The sequence below is a fragment of the Anomaloglossus baeobatrachus genome, chromosome 6 (assembly GCF_048569485.1).
Source record: "Anomaloglossus baeobatrachus isolate aAnoBae1 chromosome 6, aAnoBae1.hap1, whole genome shotgun sequence".
Classification (NCBI taxonomy): domain Eukaryota; kingdom Metazoa; phylum Chordata; class Amphibia; order Anura; family Aromobatidae; genus Anomaloglossus; species Anomaloglossus baeobatrachus.
This window is the reverse complement of record NC_134358.1, coordinates 310,092,360-310,111,256: the sequence shown is the minus strand read 5'-3', so window position 1 is coordinate 310,111,256 and position 18,897 is coordinate 310,092,360.

Below are 18,897 nucleotides of genomic sequence, written 5' to 3'. Positions count from 1 at the left end.
ATATGGATCTGTAAGAGTAGTGGAGAATGGTGGTCACGTTCCTACCCAAAAAGACTCCAATCACTTTATTGTCTTGCAATGTGAATGATGTCTTGCATCTGTGTAAATATTGTGATGTGATGTACCATATAAATTGTGATGTAGTATATGTTTTTTCGACATAGTGTATGTTGTGATAGAGTAATGTGAAGTATAATATGCATAGATGCAGCAGTATGCATATTAGAATATCTTGTAAGGAAGTTCTGCCCAACAACAGACTGCAGAGTCAGAAACAGTTAATCGTTGGGGCTAACCTATCCTGAGAAAGGTCATCTTAGAGGGAAAGTATCGGTTCATTCTCAAAGGCGTGATTGAAGGCCTAGTGATCGATTATGACAGATGTATTGTCGGTCGGTCATGAAGGTTGCACACAGTGGGTGATTTGTGGCAAAGGAGTGCTGGAGAAAGAAAGCAAGAAAACGTGATCCTCAGGAGTGAACAAAGACACAGGGTGTGAACAGCGTTGTAACTAGAGACCGATGCTCATATGGCATGGCCCCAGATGATATGATTCAGAGGACGGAATGATAGCAAATAAGCCCCGTAAACCGTCATGGTACCAAGTGATTTCTATTGGTGTAGAACTCCAGGGTCAATTGGCTTGTGAAGGTAGCCAAACAACCAAGAGGTTTTCTCAGTAGATATCTTGGAGTGCAACACTTTACTCTACTCACTATGGAACCCCTAAGGAGACTGAATGTAGGACTGCAGGAAAGGATGGTGACAATCATGGTGTGTACTGTAATGCTGCAGTGGGTTGCACTGGAAATCACAGGCTGTTCGATTGGACACAACCCAGAGGGATGTTGAACTGTGTCTCATTCGTTTTACACAATAGAAATTGCCTTACTTCATGTATACATGCTCCTAAATGAATTGGGTTACTTTTAAGATGGAATTGACAAAATTAGCTATTTCCTCAGCGGTAATTTCCATTGGGGGTGAATTTATTTAACCTGCTGCTTTAATCTGATTTTACTCTATTTTTAACAATTTTGTGTTTTACATTTGTACATCTTTTGTAAGTCACCAATGGTTTTCTCAAATCCCGGAAATCTATCGCTCTCAATTAGATGCCGGTACTTCTGTATGGCAGCACGGATCAAAGAGTCAAGGGAGCTGAGTTTAAAATTAAAAATAAATCTCTCCTGTCAGGCTGCCAGCAGAAGGAGCTTAGGGCACAGAGAGGGAACAGATCAGGATCACACTTACAGGGACCAGCACGTACAGGCAAAGCAGCGCTAAGCTTATAGCCGGCGATGGTTCACTGGAAATGTCAGCTTTTAAGTCATCCAGGCTCCGGAAGTGAGGCCCGGGAGAAGGCTCCGCACCCTAGCCATGTGGACAGAGAGGCAAACCTTGACATCTCCTCTTTTTTTCTCAATTTTGACTTAGATAATAATTAATTATTAGATCTGCTTTTGGATTTAGTACATGTTTCTTTCAGCAGTACTGCCAGATACCCCCTTTGAATGAACCGTTCTGATAGCTCGCTGACTTGTGTCTCAAATCCCTTCTCATTATTGTTGAATTTCCTCAGTAGAGATGAGCGATGTTCGAATCAAACCGTTCGTCAATTTCAAATTCGAGTGATTTTTTGCAGTGTTCGAGTCGTTCGACGAACTCAAACGATTTGCTTCAAGTTCGGCAGTTGGAGTTACCGTTCGATAATAGTTTGATCACCAAAAGCGTAGCTAGTTACTAGCTGGCTTTTCACTGTAATACTGTCAGTCACTGTTAATAATGATATTATAAAAATTCAGCATTCCCCCACAGTGTGCAGGGGGAACAGGGTTTAGATCAGTGTGTTACGGGGGGACCGGCAGATTAGGACCAGGGGGTATATATCCTAATCGCCAGTCGGGGCCCACCGTGCTCCAGATGACAAAGGAGCTGCTGGCACCTGAGGGTTAGGCGGAGACTATAGAGCTGGATGGCTATGAGATAACCCAGGAACTCTGGGAACCGGTCACGTGTGTTGGGACACGTCAGACCGGACGTCAACCCGATTAGCGTTTTGGTGCACCTAGCGCTACACCAACCACGTGTGCAGGAAACACGTCAGGCCGGGTGGTAACCAGGTAGCGTTGACTGGAAGACCACCACGAAAGCGCCGTGTCGGCCACGTGTGTAGGACACGTCAGGCCGAGCGGTCCTCCGATTAGCGTTTCTGGCCACCTCTCGACTGGCCACGTGTGTGTAGGACACGTCAGGCCAGATGGGTACACCAGTAGCGTTGACCGGGAAGCCGAGGAGGATAAGGAACACCCTGTTAACTCCACAGGGGTCCTGGGGTACGCTGTCCGTGCGCGAAGGGGGCACAACCGGACAGGTGGCGCAGCAGGTGCGTTGTCCGTGTGCGTAGGGGGCACAATCGGACAGGTGGCGCAGCAGGTGCGTTGTTCGTGTGCGTAGGGGGCACAATCGGACAGGTGGCGCAGCAGGTGCGTTGTCCGTGTGCGTAGGGAGCACAATCGGAAAGGAAGCACAGCAGCCGCAGCCCAGTTAACGCCACTGGGCTGCTATAGCAAGACTGGAACGGCAGGAGGGAAGCACGGCGCCTGACCCTGATGTGCCGAGCCACGAATCTTGGCGTGACAGGCACCGTTCGCCTAACCCTACCTACCGCTTCCCAACATAGGCTTATGCCGCAATGAGGCTCTAACATGAAGATGTGCTCTGACTGAGCAAAAGTGAAGACTGCGCACCTCCATGTTGTCTCCAGCCCCTTTTATAACCTGGGTCCGCCCCAAACCCAGGGTGGAACCACCAAGGTCCAATAGCAGAGTGCCATGTCATCAGTGACGTCACATGCGACCTATCCGGAACCACCACGTCATTGATGACCTCATGGCAGCCACGCCCCAAACACTTCACCAGTCATCGTCTGATGACCAATACTGAGGTGCGAGATCATAGGGGCGGGCCTCTGCGAGCCAGTCCGGAGTTGCCACTTCATCAGGACACCTGACACCCTCTGCCCTATCAGGGCCTGCCACCTCACGGACATGCTCAGTGAGGTCCTTACCGGACCTAGCCTCTGGTGCACTAAGTGCCTGAGCATGCTCAGTAGCCTGAGCCACAGGCTTAGAAAGCAGACTATCAATTTGAGCATGCTCAGTAGGAACATCCCAGAACTTAGACACAGCACGAAGTCCAAGTACCTGTGCAAAGAGGCTGTTAGGGTTAATTGTGGGAGCATGCTCAGTAGCCTGAACTGAGGACTTAGTCTCAGACATAACACAAACAGGCTGAGCATGCTCACTAGGCAAAACACCGGGCTTAAACTCTGGCTGGGGTAAATCGGCGCACGCATGCGCACTAGCCGCCTCTCCACACTTAGACGTGGTGGAAGGAACAGCCAACTGGATGACCCGAGGCACAGCCAAGAATGGCAGCCGGCGCCTTGGCGCAACAGGAACCGCAGCAGGCTGCTTGCGGCTATGGCGGCGCCGGTTCGTAACAGTACCCCCCCCTCTAGCGGCCCTCCCACTCGAATGGTCTATAGTCGCCACAGATACCACTGAGCGACGGGCGGAAGATGGAGACATGCAGTGGGAGCTACAAGACTCGCTCCACCGCGTAATCACCCCAGACGACCAGTCGATATGTGGGGAATGCCACTTCAACCAAGGAATACCCAGCAGAATATCATCTGCACCCTTAGGGAGAACCAGAAATAAATGGTCTCCCTATGCCCAGATGACATGGCAAGGGTAATGGGCACTGTCCGCTGGTGGATTACCTTGGGCAACAAGGACCCATCCACCACACGGACTCTCACTGGCCTTGGCATTTGCACCAGCGGGATGGCATACCGCCGGGCAAAAGAGGAGGAGATGAAACTATCCCCAGCACCTGTGTCCACACTTGCCCTTGTGGACCATGTTGACCCCTTAAAGGAAATGGACGCGGGAAACGTCACCCTAATGGATGACGCAGAGTCCAGTCTACCTCCAGCTATGGTCACCAATCGTGGTCGCTTATCCTGACGCTTTGGGCAACGGTTGGCATAATGACCATACTGCCCACAAGCAAAACAGGAAATGCCCTTGCGACTCGAAGACCTAGCAACACCAACCCTAGAGATGTCCATAGGGACAGAGATGTCCTCTAAGGGAGGTGCAGTAGGAGAGACCACTACAGTGGCTGAACGACCCTCTGATCTGCGCTCCAGCTGACGTTCGGAGGTCCGCAGGTCAATGCGGGTAGCCAGAGTCATGAGGCCCTCAAGGGTAGTTGGTACCTCACGCGACGCTAATGCGTCCTTCACGTGCGAGGCTAATCCCCTCCAGAACAGTGGAATGAGAGTCCTCTCTGACCACCCCAGTTCTGCAGCAAGTGTCCGGAAACTCACAGCATATTGACTTGAGGAGGTACGCCCCTGCTCCAAAGTCAGTAGCTGTAGGGCCGAGTCGTGAGTGACCTGAGGCCCCAGGAACACTTGTCGCAAGGACTCCAAAAACTCCATAGAGTCCTGTACTACGGGGTTATTCCTCTCTCACAATGGTGTAGCACACTCCAGTGCTCTATCGGAGAGCAAGGAGATGATAAACCCCACCTTCGACCTCTCTGTAGGAAACCGTGCAGCCAACAGCTCTAGATGGACTGAGCACTGGTTCAAGAATCCCCTACATGCCTTGCTGTTCCCCGTAAACTTGTTGGGCAGCGAGAGGTGAGGGAGGGTTGGAGTAGGCTTGGTGATGGACACCATTGCAGCCGCTTGAGCCACCACATCATCCATATTAGCAGCAAGAGCAGACTTCTCCAGAGACCTAACTCTGGCATCAAGCTGCAGCATGAACTGACGTAGCTGCTCCATCTCCGCCATGCCAGCCAGACCCTGGCGCAGTCTTACTGTTACGGTGGGACCGGCAGATTAGGACCAGGGGGTATATATCCTAATCGCCAGTCGGGGCCCACCGTGCTCCAGATGACAAAGGAGCTGCTGGCACCTGAGGGTTAGGCGGAGACTATATAGCTGGATGGCTATGAGATAACCCAGGAACTCTGGGAACCAGTCACGTGTGTTGGGACACGTCAGACCGGACGACAACCCAATTAGCGTTTTGGTGCACCTAGCGCTACACCAACCACGTGTGCAGGAAACACGTCAGGCCGGGTAATAACCAGGTAGCGTTGACCGGAAGACCGCCACGAAAGCGCCGTGTCGGCCACGTGTGTAGGACACGTCAGGCCGAGCGGTCCTCCGATTAGCGTTTCTGGCCACCTCTCGACTGGCCACGTGTGTGTAGGACACGTCAGGCCAGATGGGTACACCAGTAGCGTTGACCGGGAAGCCGAGGAGGATAAGGAACACCCTGTTAACTCCACAGGGGTCCTGGGGTACGCTGTCCGTGTGCGTAGGGGGCACAACCGGACAGGTGGCGCAGCAGGTGCGTTGTCCGTGTGCGTAGGGGGCACAATCGGACAGGTGGCGCAGCAGGTGCATTGTCCGTGTGCGTAGGGAGCACAATCGGAAAGGAAGCACAGCAGCCGCAGCCCAGTTAACGCCACTGGGCTGCTATAGCAAGACTGGAATGGCAGGAGGGAAGCACGGCGCCTGACCCTGATGTGCCGAGCCACGAATCTTGGCATGACAGGCACCGTTCGCCTAACCCTACCTACCGCTTCCCAACATAGGCTTATGCCGCAATGAGGCTCTAACATGGAGGTGTGCTCTGACTGAGCAAAAGTGAAGACTGCGCACCTCCATGTTGTCTCCAGCCCCTTTTATAACCTGGGTCCGCCCCAAACCCAGGGTGGAACCACCAAGGTCCAATAGCAGAGTGCCATGTCATCAGTGACGTCACATGCGACCTATCCGGAACCGCCACGTCATTGATGACCTCATGGCAGCCACACCCCAAACATTTCACCAGTCATCGTCTGACGACCAATACTGAGGTGCCAGATCATAGGGGCGGGCCTCTGCGAGCCAGTCCGGAGTTGCCACTTCATCAGGACACCTGACACCCTCTGCCCTATCAGGGCCTGCCACCTCACGGACATGCTCAGTGAGGTCCTTACTGGACCTAGCCTCTGGTGCACTAAGTGCCTGAGCATGCTCAGTAGCCTGAGCCACAGGCTTAGAAAGCAGACTATCAGTTTGAGCATGCTCAGTAGGCACATCCCAGAACTTAGACACAGCACGAAGTCCAAGTACCTGTGCAAAGAGGCTGTTAGGGTTAATTGTGGGAGCATGCTCAGTAGCCTGAACTGAGGACTTAGTCTCAGACATAACACAAACAGGCTGAGCATGCTCACTAGGCAAAACACCGGGCTTAAACTCTGGCTGGGGTAAATCGGCGCACGCATGCGCACTAGCCGCCTCTCCACACTTAGACGTGGTGGAAGGAACAGCCAACTGGATGACCCGAGGCACAGCCAAGAATGGCAGCCGGCGCCTTGGCGCAACAGGAATCGCAGCAGGCTGCTTGCGGCTATGGCGGCGCCGGTTCGTAACACAGTGATACTAAGTGCTGAAAGAATGGCGATCGCCATTTTTTTTCCTAACTGCTCGTACAGTGGGGCAGGCCAGGCTGTCAGCCAATCACAGACACACACACACAGCAAAGTGGAATTTTGCCAGACAAGCAAGGGCAAGTGTCATTGGCTCTGCATGTCACATGCCCTTGCCCTATAAGACCAGGCAATTTTCAACATCACCGCCATTATCTCTCTGATGTGGGTGTGTTACAGTCACCGCTCCCGCTGCTGCTGCTGCTGTGTGGGCTATAAACTTATACAGTGCAATCTGCACATCAATTTAGGGATTAGGGACTACATGTAATTTCAGCCCTTTTCAGGGCTACATTACAGCACTTCATAGCCATTTTTGCTAGGCAGGTCTGTGCCAGCAATGTGTAAGGGTTTATCACAGCGTCTGTCTAAATCAGCTCAGGCAATTCCTTGGGGCCTAGTTTCATTGTCAGGGATAGTAAGTGAGGGTTCCTCTGCTGACAAGAAAGCTAGACCACCTCTGCATTATGCACCACCTCTCCATTTTTCCTATGCCAATTTAAGTGCAAAAAGTGCAGGCAATTCCTTGAGGCATAGTTTCATTGTCTGGGATAGTAAGTGAGGGTTCCTCTGCTGACAAGCAAGCTACACCAGCTCGGCATTGTACACCACCTCTCCATTTTTGCTACGCCATTTTAAGTGCAAAAAGTGCAGGCAGTTCCTTTGGGCATAGTTTCATTGTCTGGGATAGTAAGTGAGGGTTCCTCTGCTGACAAGAAAGCTACACCACTTCTGCATTGTACAACACCTCTCCATTTTTGCTACGCCATTTTAAGTGCAAAAAGTGCAGGCAGTTCCTTGAGGCATAGTTTCATTGTCTAAGATAGTAAGTGAGGATTCCTCTGCTGACAAGAAAGCTACACCACCTCTGCATTATGCACCACCTCTCCATTTTTCCTACGCCAATATAAGTGCAAAAAGTGCAGGCAGTTCCTTGAGGCATAGTTTCATTGTCTAATTTACTAGTTTCATAGTAAGTGAGGGTTCCTCTGCTGACAAGCAAGCTACACCAGCTTGGCATTGTACACCACCTCTCCATTTTTGCTACGCCATTTTAAGTGCAAAAAGTTCAGGCAGTTCCTTGGGGCATAGTTTCATTGTCTGGGAAAGTAAGTGAGGGGTCCTCTGCTGACAAGCAAGCTACACCACCTCTGCATTGTACACCACATTTCCATTTTTGCTAGGCCATTTTAAGTGCAAAAAGTGCAGGCAGTTCCTTGGGGCATAGTTTCATTGTCTGGGATAGTAAGTGAGGGTTCCTCTGCTGACAAGAAAGCTACACCACCTCTGCACTGTACACCACGTCTCCATTTTTGCTACGCCATTTTAAGTGCAAAAAGTGCAGGCAGTTCCTTGAGGCATAGTTTCATTGTCTGGGATAGTAAGTGAGGGTTCCCCTGCTGACAAGCAAGCTACATCACTTCTGCATTGTACACCACCTCTCCATTTTTGCTACGCCATTTTAAGTGCAAAAAGTGCAGGCAGTTCCTTGAGGCATAGTTTCATTGTCTGGGAAAATAAGTGAGGATTCCTCTGCTGACAAGAAAGCTACACCACCTCTGCATTGTACACCACCTCTGCATTATACACCACCTCTCCATTTTTGCTATGCCATTTTAAGTGCAAAAAGTGCAGGCAGTTCCTTGGGGCATAGTTTCATTGTCTGGGATAGTAAGTGAGGGTTCCTCTGCTGACAAGAAAGCTACACCACCTCTGCACTGTACACCACGTCTCCATTTTTGCTATGCCATTTTAAGTGCAAAAAGTGCAGGCAGTTCCTTGAGGCATAGTTTCATTGTCTGGGATAGTAAGTGAGGGTTCCCCTGCTGACAAGCAAGCTACATCACTTCTGCATTGTACACCACCTCTCCATTTTTGCTACGCCATTTTAAGTGCAAAAAGTGCAGGCAGTTCCTTGAGGCATAGTTTCATTGTCTGGGAAAATAAGTGAGGATTCCTCTGCTGACAAAAAAGCTACACCACCTCTGCATTGTACACCACCTCTCCATTTTTGCTATGCCATTTTAAGTGCAAAAAGTGCAGGCAGTTCCTTGGGGCATAGTTTCATTGTCTGGGATAGTAAGTGAGAATTCCTCTGCTGACAAGCAAGCTACACCACCTCTGCATTGTACACCACCTCTCCATTTTTGCTACGCCATTTTAAGTGCAAAAAGTGCAGGCAGTTCCGTTTGTCTAAGATAGTAAGTGAGGATTCCTCTGCTGACAAAAAGCTACACCACCTCTGCATTTTTGCTACGCCATTTTAAGTGCAAAAAGTGCAGGCAGTTCCTTGAGGCATAGTTTCATTGTCTAAGATAGTAAGTGAGGATTCCTCTGCTGACAAGAAAGCTACACCACCTCTGCATTGTACACCACCTCTCCATTTTTGCTACGCCATTTTAAGTACAAAAAGTGCAGGCAGTTCCTTGCTGCAAAGTTTCATTGTCTGGGATAGTAAGTGAGGGTTCCTCTGCTGACAAGAAATCTACACCACCTCTGCATTGTACACCACCTCTCCATATTTTCTACACCATTTTAAGTGCAAAAAGTGCAGGCAGTTCCTTGGGGCATAGTTTCATTGTCTGGGAAAGTAAGTGAGGGGTCCTCTGCTGACAAGCAAGCTACACCACCTCTGCATTGTACACCACCTCTCCATTTTTGCTACGCCATTTTAAGTGCAAAAAGTGCAGGCAATTCCTTGGGGCATAGTTTTATTGTGTGGGATAGTAAGTGAGGGTTCCTCTGCTGACAAGCAAGCTACACCACCTCTGCATTGTACACCACCTCGCCATTTTTGCTACGCCATTTTAAGTGCAAAAAGTGCAGGCAGTTCCTTGGGGCATAGTTTCATTGTCTGGGATAGAAAGTGAGGGTTCCTCTGCTGACAAGAAAGCTACACCACCTCTGCATTGTACACCACCTCGCCATTTTTGCTACGCCATTTTAAGTGCAAAAAGTGCAGGCAGTTCCTTGGGGCATAGTTTCATTGTCTGGGATAGAAAGTGAGGGTTCCTCTACTGACAAGCAAGCTACACCACCTCTGCATTGTACACCACCTCTCCATATTTGCTACGCCATTTTAAGTGCAATAAGTGCAGGCAGTTCCTTTGGGCATAGTTTCATTGTCTGGTATAGTAAGTGAGGGTTCCTCTGCTGACAAGAAAGCTACACCACCTCTGCATTGTACACCACCTCTCCATTTTTGCTGTGCCATTTTTAGTGCAAAAAGTGCAGGCAGTTCCTTGGGCCATAGTTTCATTGTCTGGGATGGTAAGTAGGGGTTACTCTGCTGACAAGAAAGCTAAACCACCTCTACATTCTACACCACCTCTCCATTTCTGGTACGCATTTTAATCTGCAAGTAGTCAATCCAATCAGTGAGAAAGGTGCAGGCGTAGATATAATGTTGCCTTCATCCAAAGGTGGTGCTCTTGATGTCTGAGAGAGCTCAACACCAGCAGCTGTTTCCACTTCCAAAACAACTGACGACCTGCCAATCACACTGCCTGTTGTGGTTAAAGGGGTGGAAGGTCGGCGTCCAAAACTATGTGTGACTGCTGTCCCCACAGTCACAAAGGATGAAGAGCACTTGATGCACTTGATGGGGCAGACGGTGGTTGCACAGCCCCGCTGGGCCGCATTGTAGCACAGTGACCTTCCCACTGTGACTTATCCTTCATTTAAAGTTGTGTACGGGGTGGGATCTCCAGCATATAGTAAAACCACGCACTAGGATAAGGACTCTAGGCAGTTGGGTTGATAAATGACAGTTTAACTTTACCAAAACAAACAATAACAACAATGCATAAAACTAAAAGAATAGAACAATCTATTCCCAAGCCCAAAAGCCTACAACCCTATGCTGCGACACTCGTAATGGCGATTTATGCCCCATTTTTACCAACCTTTGCCTAACCAAGGGACTGTTTAAACAGTTGTCTACTACCTGGTAATCCCTCTGTGTAGCAGGAGTAATTGTGTGTGTGTGTGTGTGTGTGCGTGAACACGACCTATAACTGGCGCATCACAAGAGCTTACAACTTATCTACCTAAATAAAGACAAAACCTATTAACCCCCCTGAATACCCTTGTTTGCTGAAGCCTCACAGATAAGGCAGATGATAAAAGTGGAAAGGCAAACCACACAACTCAGCAACACAGTCCTGGTAATCTTGTAAAGCAACAGTCAATGCAAACATGTGTCGCTGTCCCTCTAGCATTTTAACTGTAACTGACAAACTGATAGAGCAGAGGCAGCAAGTCTTATTGTCTATATAGTCGGCCTAAGCAGAACAGATATGTGTTTTGTTACCAAAACAAAGTGTTGCATACCCTACCCAGGTACTGTGGTGTCCAGTTGCCATAAATACAGACTTGACGATCCTCTCACAGTAATCAGTATAGCCAGCAACTGAAGAATGGCGGTCTCCGGCACAGGATGCTGCTCACAAGCGTTACGGTCCTCCTCACCAAACTCCAACATGAGTCTCCTCACAATCCACCTAAGTGTTTCCACGGCGTCTCCTTTCTGTTACGCACACCTTTCGCTTTTCCTTCAGCTCACATACAGCACCTCCTCCTGTCTCCAAGTCCACAGCTGAAGACCGTTTTGCTATTGCTATAGTGACCAAACAGTCAAAGGCAGATGCAAAACAGCGGCCCCTTGTGGATGGTCAGCAACAATGCATACAATGAACGGCAAATAAGCATCTTGCATTCACAGTGGATAAAGGTCATCAATATCCCTTCACCCTATCACTTCATATCATGTGATGGTTCATGAACGAAGTACTCAAATTAGTGATTTTTTTGGCCTCTACTTACAGATTGGTCACAAATCTTACAGATGACATGAGTTGGTTGATCCATTATGATGTAAAAAAAGGCCCAGGCCAGGCAAGGCTTATAGCCCATGTGACCTGCAGAGCCATCACGATTTCTGCTCAGAGGCAGAGATGTGGCTGGGTATTCAGTTGTTGATGTGCTTCCAGTACTTCGTTTCTGTCCAGGAAGATGCAACCTAACCTCGTTGTCAGTAGCATCCTCCTCCACCTCCTCTGCTGAACTCATCGACTGGCTGACTGTGGGTTGACAGTAAGTGGGGTCTCCAACCTCATCATCACCCTGTGTGTTTTCACTCCCCTCGTCCTGACTCCTCAGAGCCATCCTTTTCATGCCCTGACCGAATAGTAAAGTTGTCGTTCCAATCCAATTTGCCTGCCATTGTTTTCAATAGGGTTTGAAGGTGTTCGTCGAACGTTTGCCGAACACACACCGCCGTTCGACGAACCGAACCGAACTCGAACACTAGGGGGGTGGCTCAACACTACTCCTCAGTCTTAAAACTGCCTATATGGCAATGCTTTTTTCGTATGGAAAGGGTGTGCACTCTTAAAGTTCAATGCACTACAGTTACAGTGGACATTCTATATGATTCTGTTATGAGGGTGCCGTCTATAATTTAAAATTTTACATTCAAGCATTCTAGCTGATTGCCACCAAACACAGAAGTAAAGGACATGTTCATATTGGTAGTGCTGTCACGCTATGAAACAATTTCCTGGAGTTTTTCTTCTTTGTTAGACCAAACAATGAAAAAGTCATCTACAAATCTAAGAAAAAGGTTTATATATTTTGCAAAGGCATTATTTCTAGAAAACACCAATTTTTTTTGCAGTATCGCTAGGTATAAATTAGCAAATGAACATGCCATTGTGATTCTTGTTCACTGCAAAAAAACACTTTCCCTGTTTATGGGACTTCATATAAAAAAATGTTTGTTTTATGATAACCGTGCAAGCTAAACAAGCTGCTAATCACATGACAAAAGAGTAAAATGCTAGTTCATTGAATGAAATTATCCTTTATGCTGTACAAATATCACAGTTCTCGGCAGCACATCATCATCAGCTTGTGTCAGTGGTGTAACTAGAGTTCGATGGGCCCTGGTGCAAACTGTAAGCCTGAGCCCCCTTTACATGTATGATGTATGGGCCATTGTAGCATTTTAAATCCTATAAACACATACGAGTTGCCCCCTTAATTGTTTACTACCGACCCCAATCCTATACTAATGTCCCCCATCCTGGGCCACTTTCTAGTAAATATAATCTCCAATCTGGGTGTATGACCTCATCATAGCTTTATCCAGGAATATGTGCCCCATCCTGGTATATATGTCCCCATCATGGCCTCATCTTGTTAAATATGACCTCCTCCTGGACTATATGCCTTCATTATGGGCCCCATCCTGGTAAATGTCTCCATTATGGCCACATCCTGGTGTATGACCCCAATATGGCTATATCCTGGTATATACTGTATGTCCCCATCATGGCCCATCCTGGTGTATGTCCACATCCTATCACCATCCTGGTATACATGTCCCCATAATAGCCTCATCCTGGTATACATGTCCCCATAATGGCCCCAGCCTGGTTTATGTCCCCATCCTGGCTACATCCTGGTACATATGATGCCCCCTGCTGCCGCACACAGTAAAAGAATGAATTAATATGCTCATCTTACCATGTTGCCACTGTGTCCTCCTCTGATAATGGCATGCCGCAAATGACCATCATGTAAGTGTCACAGCGCATGATGACACAGTCATGCGCGGCACGCCCTCCCACAGCGCAGTAAGCTACCAGATGCTGGCATATTCTCTGCGCCCCATGCCCTTGATTATGGGTATGGGGAGCAGTGAATATTCATAGCCTTAATCAGCGGCCAGCACATCACAGTGCAGGGACTTGACTGGTCTCTGTGCTGTGATACATTTCAGCTGGATGTGACCCCCTCAGACGCACATCCAGCTGAAACAGGCACTGGAGCCGGAGGGCTTTGTACCCCCGCGTCCAGTTGAGGTCGTGATTGATGTGACCACAATTGTTACACCTCTGGCCTGTGTGATAACATTTGCAGACTATGCACAGTGAATGATCTATTACAGATTGTTCAGTACCAGTCTGAAGCTTGCTTTCTTTGCATAAACAAGCTATTAAATGACCCCCGACTGCAATGGTAAGCATGCTTCTGGTTGATGGTCATTTAATATTGTACATTGCAGTGTGTAACCAAGCCCTAATTCAGCAATATTTAATTGAAAAGACACTGCACAAAACTGTTTTTAAGTTGGAGGACACTGATGGACAGGTTTGATCATATGTTCCTCTTTCAACTGTCATTTTAAGAATAGGGGAACCTTGAGAAAGGTTGGCCTAATAAGTGTGTCATGTCTCACTAAGGCTAGGTTCGCACACTGCGTCTCTTTGACGCTGCGTTTTTGTGCGTTTTTGGCCGCGTCGAAAAAACGCATCAAAAAACGCATGCGTTTTTGCCGCGATTTGGTGCGTTTTTGGCTGCGTTTTGCTGCGTTTTCCCAATGCATTGCATGGGGGGAAAACGCAGAAAAACGCAGGAAAGAACTGACATGTCCATTTTTTTTTTTTAACTCAAAAACGCAGGTAAAAAAAACAGATGTGTGCGGACAGCAAAAATGAAAACTCATAGACTTTGCTGGGGAAGCAAAGTCCTGCAGTTTTGAGGCCAAAAACGCACCCGAAAAATGCGCAAAAACGGTGCGAAAAACGCACTGTGCGCACATAGCCTAAGAAGGAAACCTATAACACTTATATGCCATAAAATCAAGTCCCACTACACATTTGTTTAAATAAAGATAAAGTGGACAAGCCCTTTAACTACATGTTTTTAAGTCTATTTATTGTTTCTCTGTTTATCAGACAAGAAAAACAAATCTATGATATCATGCAATACAATTTACTAATTGGAGTATGAATTTACATTTTTCAATGACAAATAAAATTAAAGCATATGATTTACAATATGACTGTTTTCCAAGTCTCAAAAAAAACTTCAACAAAATCCTCCAATATTAATTCATAGATAATTGTAAGAACACTATGCTATTGTTTTCTATAACCTTGCTGTAATAATTCATCTGGCAAATAATAATAATGGAAAAGCATTCAAATTTCTCTTAGTTTATACTACACAAATAATGAAATATAATCAACCAGAGAAGATGAAGGGAAGCTTTTTAGAATCTGTTTATCCATTTTCTAATGAAACATTAGAGTTGCAGTCCCTTATTAATCATTAATTTACTGGAAGATATATTCTACTTACTTTCCAAAATAAATGTGTGACTTCATTTTAGTGCAATAGGTAAATTGATGATGAACTTCTAAGCAGACTAATTATAAGTGGATCAGCTACGGCTTGCATTACTAGCTGACCATAAAACCAACTTCAAAAGCATTTTGAGGGCCAAAATGTTTAGATAACTACTATTGGTATACTATTAATTAATTTACTGATACTCTATTGCTGTTTTGGTTAAGGTATTAATCTACTATCAGAAATTGTTTAAATCAGGTTTTTCTGTTAAATGTATTTTTTAAATATTTTTTTCCATTTAACAATTTGTATAAATTTGCATAATAAAAACATAATAGTAATTGAACAAGGGGGAGTAAAAACTAGTAGAGTCACTTGTAGAGAAGGATCTAAGCAGCTTCTAAGACCAGCAGGAAAGTGCGAATTATAAAAAGAGGCATGAACAGGGATGTAATACTACCACTTTTAAAAGCATTAGGCTTCTAAGACCAGCAGACTATCATTATTTTTTAAAAGAGCCATGGAGAGGGAAGTATTGCTACTAATGATGAGTGAATATACTCGCTACTAATTATTACTTGCATTAATAGTACGGTATTTGTGATATCCGCTACTGAATGAGCATTTTGCTCCTCGCCTTGTGACATTCAAGTCTCCTCCAACCATATTTGATGCCTGATTTTGAGCCACTAAACATACTGGGATTGCTTTCCAATCTCTGTAATGCCATAGTCATATTTACTACTGGCATTACTGTGATTGGTTGGCTGGATCACGTCAACGTGTCTATAAAAGACCCTCCAACGCCATCTTGGCTGCATTTCATCCAGAGTGAGTGTAGGGACAGCTGCTGCTGCGTAGGGGACAGTGTAAGTGTTTGGAAGAACCTGCTTAACACCAATACCACAACTAGTATGGATGGCTATATGTAAAATTCAATAGAAGAACCAATAAACAACAGCAAGCCAATTTTCAAAAAAATTACCAATAATTCTTTATTAACAATTAAAATTAACAATTCATAAAACCTGAATGGACCACCTAAAGTTACGGATGACATTGATATGGGGGACAAAGCACCTATAATAATGAGGTACTAGACCTACAGACTTAAATATATAGTTATATAAAATACAAACCAGACTATATATGGCAAAGGAACCATCACTACCTATTGTTAAGTTATGTAGTTATGTATAAGGATTATGTATGTATGTATGTATAAGTATTCACATGTGTGAAAAATAAGTAAAAGATAATCATTTGAATCACAAGCAATATTACTATTAGGCAGCAAGTCCAATACCAAGAAGGGTACTGTTACGGAACTGCCTGATAAAAGGTGGAATCAGGTTATCAGGCAGTCAGGGTCCACTGTGCAGAGAAACCTCCTGCTGGGATAGCAGAAGGTTGGAGAAATCCGTACCACAAAAGCGGTACTTGTCGCTGTTACCTCACAGCGGCACTAGGGCCAACTGCGGCACTCACTGTTTAGCTCACAGCGACTACCGAATTAGCATAAACATAAATAAGGGAATGCTAATAAACTTATGGCGAGTGCCTAAATAATAATAGAGGTTGACCTGTAGTTCCTGTCCAATCACAGGAACTACAAAAGTGTGCGGATGGTAACCCCAACCATTGTCCACTAAATAACTCCTCTGTTTCCTCACAGAGGTATGTATTAGATATAGTGTGAAGATACAAAATCCGTTACTGGTCACAGAGATCCCCGACGCTAACCTCTATTAGCTCATAGAGGGTATGTACCTAAGGTGTAGGTGTAAACAGTACTAGCCGTACTGTCTACGTTGAATGTAGAACTCCCTGCCTAATCCCTTCTGTTAGCCGCACTATAGGGAGCGAGGGATCTCTCTACGCTAGCCACAGGGAATCACCTGAGAGCACAGTGACAGGTACGGTGTCCCCCCACACTGATGCACGTTTCACAACAAACGTGCTTGGTCCAGGAGTGATTAGTTGTTACTCCAAAGGCTCCTTTTAAAGGGTGAGGCATCCCGCAATGAATTAAATGGGGATCCGGTGTATGTGATGGAAGAAAACAGTCCCCTGCGTCATAGCCGGTCAGCAAATCACATGACCAGCCCAATTTCCATGAACTCCATTGTGGTAGTACAGGTAAAAACAAACATCCAAGATGTCATATCCGAAAGTCCATCACATGACTAACCTGGTTTCCATGGAGAGATGAAAACATAGTCTCATAATATAAAGATGGGTCCGAGATGTCATTTCTGCAACTAAGTCATGTGATAATCCTGGTTTCCAAGATGAAAAATGGATGCGATCCCACTGATTATAATCCAGAACGTAATTTAGATTAATTTTGACATAAAAGAAATGCCTAATAATTATAATTCAATACACCTACCCTTAATTTAACTCAAATAAGGTGCAACACAAGCAGGGGCACAATGTACAAGTCCTTGGAACATTTCCTCTGACCATCCCAGCACCAAGGAAAAGCTGTGAGGGTAACACTGAAGAGGAGGGAGAAGTTGATGAAGATGGTGAAGTAGTACCTAGACAACTGTACCAGTGTCTTCTGTGATTCCTCAGTGCCATATAACTATTGGGAGTCCAAGCTGGACACATGCCATGAACACTCCTTGTACACTATAACGTTGCTGACTTGACCTGCCGCTAGCGACTTGTCTGAGTGGATTTTTAGTGTCACCGGGGCAATTATAACAGATATACACAGCAGCGTGTCATAGGAAAATACAGACAGGCTGACTAAAAAAAATTAACAAGGCTTGGATTTCTTTAAACTTTGTAACCTCACCATATGACACCAAGAAAACCTAAAGTCACCCAAAATGTTCAGTTTTGTAAGTTGTATTAATGTACATACCTTCCAATCCAAACAAGGGTATAGGTTGTTTTTTTTTTCTCAGATCGTACTTCTCCTTTTTCTTTATCATGTCTTGATGCTCATGAATGATATATGTATACCCCCTGTGGTAAACGTTTTGTCCACCCTTGCCCAGGGTGCGTTGCCACTATCAGTCCTGGAGTGCCACTACTTACAATTGGTAACACAATATTTTATGAGGCCTTCCTCACCATCTTTCAGACTGTATCAGTGCCCCCCAGGGCTCCAGTTTTTGTCTACCCTTGCACAAAGTGGGACAGTAGCATTTGCACACCTGTGCCTCCTCGGTCCCTAGACTGAGCTCTGTACCAGATCCCGTCACTTGCATAATAGGTTCTACAGATCTTGTGTCTCAGTGGGAGATATCCTATGATTTCTTGAATGTTGTTGTTGAGACATGTACTTTCTTTTGAGAAGCTGTACAACTATCTGGTTGTAGGTGTGGCAGTCATAGCCCCAGGTGTAATTTTGGTCGCAGCCCTTACACATATTGGAACAACAGCATTGGCAAATTTGGACATAAGGGTGCTTTACACGCTGCGATATTGCTACCGATATATCGTCGCGGTCACGTCGTTAATGACGCACATCCGGCGCCGGTAGCGACATTGCAGCGTGTGACACCAAGGAGCAACAATCAACGATCACAAAATCATTCAAAAATGGTGATCGTTGACATGTCGCTCCTTTCCTTAATATCGCTGCTGCCACAGGTACGATGTTGTTTGTCGTTCCTGCGGCATCACACATCGCTATGTGTGACACCGCAGGAACGACGAACATCTCCTTACCTGCATAAACCAGCAATGAGGAAGGAAGGAGGTAGGCGGGATGTTACGTCCCGCTCATCTCTGCCCCTTCGCTTATATTGGCTGGCCGCTTAGTTACGCCGCAGTGACATCGCTATGATGCCGAACGCACCTCCCCCTTGAGGAAGGGATTGTTCGGCGGTCACAGCGATGTCGCTGACAAGGTATGTGCATATGATGCTGCTGTAGCGATAATGTTCGCTACGACAGCAAGCACCAAATGTCGAACAAACGACGGGGGCGGGTGCTATCACAATCAACATCGCTAGCAATCGCTAGCGATATCGCAGCGTGTAAAGCACCCTATACTCTCCCCTTCACCTGACCACTGTAGCAGTTCCCCTCCCTTGCATGTTATGCTGCATTGATATCTTTTCTAGGTGGGAGATATCCTCTGATTTGTTGAATGTTCAAAACCCTCCATGGAACCACCAAAAAAAGAAAATGCAGGCCATATTATATATAACAATTCATCTTTATTACCAACAA